Raw genomic sequence first — 6,359 nt, 5'->3', positions numbered from 1 at the left:
TCTCCTAAATCATCATAATTAAAAGTCATAAAATTTATAAAGGGAATAAAATAAAATAATAGTTAATTTTTATACCATAAAAATATATTAATAATTTTCAAATTTCAATTCCATTTAATTACTTAATTTTTAAATTTTTTTTCTATACTTATTAGCACCAAATTTCAATTTACCCCTAAGGTTTCCTCTCCTCTGAGATCTCCCGATTCTCTTACCTATCTATCTATCGAGTATGATGCAACAACCCCCAGCAGGAGGCGTAGCTCCGCCGCAGTCCATGGCAGCCGATCAGTCTCAAACCCAGCAGTAACAGCAGCAACCGCAGTCGCAGCCGTGGATGATGATGCAACAACAACAACAGCAGCAGCAGGCGGGTCAGCCGGTTCATCCACCTTCCGGTTGGGCTCCGCAACCCGTTCCTCCGCCCGGTCAGATTGAGCAGTACTCCACCGGTTCAGTCTCCGCCGGCTCCAGCGAGATTCGATCCCTCTGGATCGGTGATCTTCAGCAGTGGATGGATGAGAATTACCTCATCAACATCTTCGCTCACACTGGAGAGGTAATTAATTAGTTAATTATATTATTTTAGAAAAAAAATTAGGGGCTTTTAGAAAAAAAAAAAAGATTTAAGAGTGCCTAAGTAAATAGTAAAATAGTAAAAAAATATAATAAAATTTAATTAAACGGAGCAAATATAGTGGAATAAATTTCGCAGTTTTATTTATATTTTAATAAATCAAAATATTATTCCCTTTTGTTATTTAAATGAATTTCATTTCTTTTCCTTTTAAACTTAACTGCTTAAGTAAAAAAATCAGTAAGAAGTAATTAAAGGAAGTTTAATATTTTTTGGGGTTTTTTAGGTGGCTGCAGCTTAAGGTGATTAGGAATAAGCAAACGGGGCTACCAGAGGGGTATGGTTTATCGAGTTTGTGTCACGTGCGGCAGCTGAGAGGGTTTTGCAGTCGTATAATGGGGTGCCAATGCCGAATTCTGAGCAGAATTTTAGGTTGAATTGGGCGGCACTCGGATATGGGGAAAAGAGGCAAGATGAGGGTCCTGATTACACAATCTTTGTTGGGGATTTGGCTGCTGATGTTTCAGATTATATGTTGCAAGAGACTTTTAAAGCTGTTTACCCATCTGTGAAGGGTGCCAAAGTTGTCACTGATAGGACTACAGAACGGTCTAAAGGTTATGGCTTTGTGAGGTTTGGTGATGAAACTGAGCAGCTTCGTGCCATGACCGAAATGAACGGGATTTATTGTTCAACAAGGGCAATGCGGATTGGTCCAGCTGCTAATAAGAAGCCAGTCACTGGTCAGCAGTATCCGAAAGGTACTATCTTATGGGTTTTGTTAAGGTCATTATTTATCTTGATTTACGTATGAAGGTTGCATGGTTTTTAAATAGTTTTTATTTGCCATGATTTATCTTAGAGTACTTTGACTTGACAAGTTGAATGCTTGTTGGTTATTCTATTTTTGTTTTTGGGTTTTAATTTTCTGAGTTGAAGTTGTTACTTGTTAGTTGTTACAGTATCCTCAAAATTCGAATTCTTTCAGTTATGCACTTGAAGAGCAGCGGAATTTATGCAAAGTCATTTCCTTCCAATTTGCCTTTGTAAACTTGGGCACGTTTAATTATATTAAAACATTCACAACCTTATATAAAGCTCATGTTGTCTTAAAGCAGGACACCAAGAGGCTTTCACTTTGGGGATCCTGGAACTGGTATCAGCTGAAATGATTCCACTTTAATGCGTGGCCTCATTTTAGGTCAGTTACTTTGTTTATGTCGTAAGCCTCATTTTCTTGTGGCAGTATTTGTGCTACATTTGTAAATTACTTTTCCAGTTCCTTATTAAGTATTCCAGTCAAGTACAATTTGTTTCAGTTTTCCCAACATGTTTCCTTTAAATCTTTCTTTAGATTATTTTACCAGTCTAGAAACTTTTTTTTTTTTTTTTAATTTTGTCATAGATCAGTTCCCTTTCGATACTTGCATATGTTTACACACTCCTCTTTGTTTCCTTTAAATTCAACCTGTAATGCTCAAAACTAGGTGAAGCAGCCATGGGTAAAGTTGCTATGGATGTTATCATGCACCATTCTGTTAATGAACCTTGGGGCAGTTTTTGTTCTATTGCATTTTATATCTGTGCTTCTTTTAAAAGTTATAGTAACTTCTTTGTCCTCATTCTATTGTTCTTTTACAAATGAGGACAAATTGAGTCAGGAAAGAAACCTGGAACTTGTAGTTAAAGGCATTTTCAGTTAATGGATTAAACCTCAATGGAAGTGGATCACTCGTCCATGCTTTATTTCGAAAACCTAAATAGTGCAGGCCTAGCTGTGTATGCATCTACCAGTATTAATATTGCATTTTCAAGGCATTCTTTTTCTACTTGTCATTTGCGGTTTTGCGTCACTTCAGTTTAGAGGAATTTCCTTAGTTTCTAAATATGTTCTTCATCTTATCATTTTGTGGCTACTAATATAATCTCTATAGGTTTCTGTCTACGCAGAGAATGTTAAAGCATTTCTGAAATTAGTTTAGCAGATAGGTTCTTTCTACTAAAACATAATCTTTGAAGTTGAAGTTGTGAATCATTCTATTTAAGCCTCGACAACTTCCTCCCTCCCTCCCCCCCCCCCTTACAAAAAATGTGTGAAAGAAAGGAGAAAAAGGAAATATTTCTTGTCAAGTGCAGAGAAAAGTTAAGTCTCTGATTTCAATTTTCCTTTTTCTCCTTTTCATGCTATTGTAAAAGGTTAATGAAAGAATAGGACCTTTACTGATTCCCTGAGTGTAATGTAATTAATGATTTCTTTTTGGGCTACTATTGAAATCCATTTAATCTGATACTTTTTACTTTCCCTGGTAATGGTAAGCCTTGATGTAACCCAAAGGAGGTTTATGGTTTTAATTGTAACTTTTGAGTGATGTATAGCTGGTGGTTTTACATTTTTGTTCTTTTGCATGCCACGGAGGGAATTTTTTTGAACTTTTTTAGTATTTTTAAGTGTATTATCTTAATGCTTTGGTTTTTTCAACAATGTTTAAATTGAGTTTTGAGAAGTAATGAGCTTTTTTATCATCTCATTCTATGGTAGTTTACAAGTATTTATCATTTGCAGCTTCTTACCAGAATACTCAAGGAAATCCTGGCGAGAATGATCCAAATAATACCACAGTGGGTAGCCTTTTTATATATATTAATATACTTATTTCATGGTGTGGTCAACTGAAATCTTAGATGCTTAAATGCAGATATTTGTTGGTGGTTTGGATCCTAGTGTTTCTGAAGACCAATTAAAACAAATATTTAGCCAGCTGGGTGAGGTAGTTCATGTAAAAATTCCTGCTAACAAGCGTTGTGGTTTTGTTCAATATGCTAACAGGTAAGCTGTAAATTCTTCCGAATATTTAAGTGCGTGAAATATTATTATATTATATTAATTTATTCTGCAATTTGATATACTTCAGGACTAACGCGGAGCAAGCTTTATCAGTTTTGAATGGCATCGTATTAGGAGGAAGAAACATTTGACTTTCATGGGGATGTAGTCCTTCAAGCAATCAGGTTTTGTATTTAAAATCATGGTATTTTGTAATTAAAACCTTGCTATATATATTTCTGCAAACTAGGAGGGAAATCTGTTGGAGTTTCAGGCTCAACCAGATCAGGCCCAGTGGAATGGTGGATGTTATGGATATGCTCAAGGATTTGAAGCATATGGATATGCACCTCCTCCCCAAGATCCTAACATGTACTGTGGGGGCTATCTTGGATACGGGAATTACCAGCAACCAGGAGCTTACCAACAACCACAGCAGGTAAACATGATTTTATGAATTATACATATTTTCATAATTATTCCTGGCACTTAGCAAAAGCAGAAAGAATGCAAGCATGCTGAATCTGTTTGACCACCCTTTTTTACTTTAATTGCATGGAAGGTTAATAAAAAACAAATGAAATGACTAGTTTGTCTATGCTCACTACATCTGCCATTATCATTTTCTGACATTAATTCATTGTGCTTAATGTGTTTTATTTTTATTGTATTTTGCAGTGAGGTGTGGTTGCTCTACTGTGGCTCGAAACTGGTCCACTCATCAAGGGCACTTAAGGTGTTGCTTTGATCCGACATGTTTTAAGGTTGTGGGTTTTCATTGGCTGGTGTACAATGTTGTGGTTTTTATTTCTTTGAGAGGGTCATGTTCCTTCATCTCTTTTTTGTTTTTTTATTTTGCTTCCCTTTCTTGTTTCATCCCATATCTTTCCTCTCCTCTCTGTGATATTGAGTTTTCTAGTCTATGGGCAATGTTGTTGCAGGCTGAATACAATTGCCATTCACAGTCTTACATACTGTAGGGAATCTGGCAGCAGAATAGGCATGACCTTATCTCACTTACTTTTTCCGTTTTGCCAAAATTGTTGAAGATTTCAAGAAGCAGCGAAAAGCTTTTCAATTGAAAAAAGATCAGGTGCAAGATGATGTCGATGAGGCTGTAAGGCAAACTGAGGTAATTAAGAAGGACGTTAAGGAGTGGCTAACAAAGGCAGAGATAGAATTGGGAGAAGCTCAGAGTTTGGAAGAAGAAATAGAGTGTAACAAGTGTTTCAATTGGTGTCCTAGTTGGGGCTGGCGATACTGCTTAAGTATCAAAGTAGCAAAGAAGACGCTTTATATCTCTCAACTTTAAGCAGAGACCTGTAATTTTCAACGAGTCAGTCAGCGTCTTCCTCTTCAAGGGATAGAGTTCATTCCATCTAAAGATTTCATGCCTTCTGAATCCTCGAGTTCTGCTTTCAAAGAGATCATGGAGGCTTTGAGAAAGGATGATGTGAACATGATTGGACTATATGGGATGGGAGGAGTGGGTAAACCCACTTTGGCAAAACAAGTGGGAAGGCAAGCCAAGCAACTCTTTGATGAAGTTGTGATTGTATCCGTGTCCCAAACTCCAAACATCAACAATATTCAAGATAAATTTGCAGACTTCCTACATTTAAAACTTCAAATGACGACTAGAGAAGGAAGAGCAGAACAATTGTGGCTGAGAATAAAGGACATGAAGAACATCCTTATAATCCTTGATGATGTTTGGGTGATGATCACAAGGGTTGAAAAAAATTTTTAACCACGCTTCTTCAACAAGTGTGCACTCGAATGAATTGTCAAAAGAAAGCTCAGCTAAATAATCTTATCTGAAGATGAAGCATGGGCTTTAGTCAAAGGTAAAGCTGGTGTAGAAGATGACTCTCCCACCTTGAAGGTAGCCAAGTAGGTTGCTCGTAAATGCAATGGTTTGCCTCTTGTAATTGTAACTGTGGCAAACTCTCTAAAAGGTAAAAGTTTAAATGGGTGGATAATAGCAAATCAACGACTCAAAGACTCGAGACATTTGGATAATCAATATGTTTGTGGAGGTATCTATAGCCGTCTGAGCTTAGTTATGATTATTTGGAAGATGATAATGTCAAGTCATGTTTGTTGCTGTGTTCCCTTTTTCCACAAGATTTTGAAATATCAATTGAGATGTTGACTATATGTGGAATTGGTCAAGGATTGTTTGGTAATGTTGACTCAACTGGAGTCTTAAGGAGGAAAATTCATGAAGCTCTAATTACACTCCAATAGTCTAGTTTGTTATTGAAAACTTACGATGAAGAATCTGTAAAAATGTTTGATGTGATTCGTGATTTGGCTCATTTGATAACATCGAGAGGGGAAAATAAATTCATGGTAAAAGATGGATTGATGAAATGGTCTGAGTGAAAGTTTTGAATGTTGTACGGTAATTTTCTTTTGAAGCATTGAGATTAATCATCTTCCTAACAAAGTTATTTTCAAAACTCTTGATTTTGTTTCTAAAAGGAAAGAATTCATTGAGAGTTTTGTGTAATTTTTTTTGGAAGAATGAGAACCTTTTGAATTTTACTTCTCCAAGATGTTGTACTCAAACTAGAAGCACTTCAATTCTTGATAAATCTTAGAACTTTGTGTGTTACAAATTGTGAGCTTGAGAACATCTCATCATTGTGGAATGTGGAAAACCTCGAGGTTTTGGCATTGCTTCAAACTAATATTCATGAGCTTCCAGAAGAATTAGTGGAATTACGTAGATTAAAATCACTATATTTTTCTCACTTTGGAATGCAACAAAGTAATTTTCCCCACAAACAAATATACATCTAGCATGAGCTTTTGGTCACTGCTATTATTATGAAACATTGCAACCTGTAGTACAAAAGTATCTTTAAGAATGACGAAATAAAAAAGTTAATGTTATCTTATTCATTTCATTATCTTGCTATTTTTATCATTCGGTTAAAAGTGCTATATATT

At 35.9% G+C, this 6,359-nt stretch overlaps 2 pseudogenes; both read left to right on the top strand.

The window, feature by feature from the left end:
• On the top strand, positions 341-4,392 carry LOC18593545 (annotated as a pseudogene).
• LOC108662704 lies at positions 4,411-5,812 on the top strand (annotated as a pseudogene).

This window comes from Theobroma cacao, chromosome 7 (genome assembly GCF_000208745.1).
Source record: "Theobroma cacao cultivar B97-61/B2 chromosome 7, Criollo_cocoa_genome_V2, whole genome shotgun sequence".
NCBI lineage: Eukaryota > Viridiplantae > Streptophyta > Magnoliopsida > Malvales > Malvaceae > Theobroma > Theobroma cacao.
The sequence above is the reverse complement of the archived record's forward strand: the minus strand, read 5'-3'. Positions and strand labels throughout refer to the sequence as shown.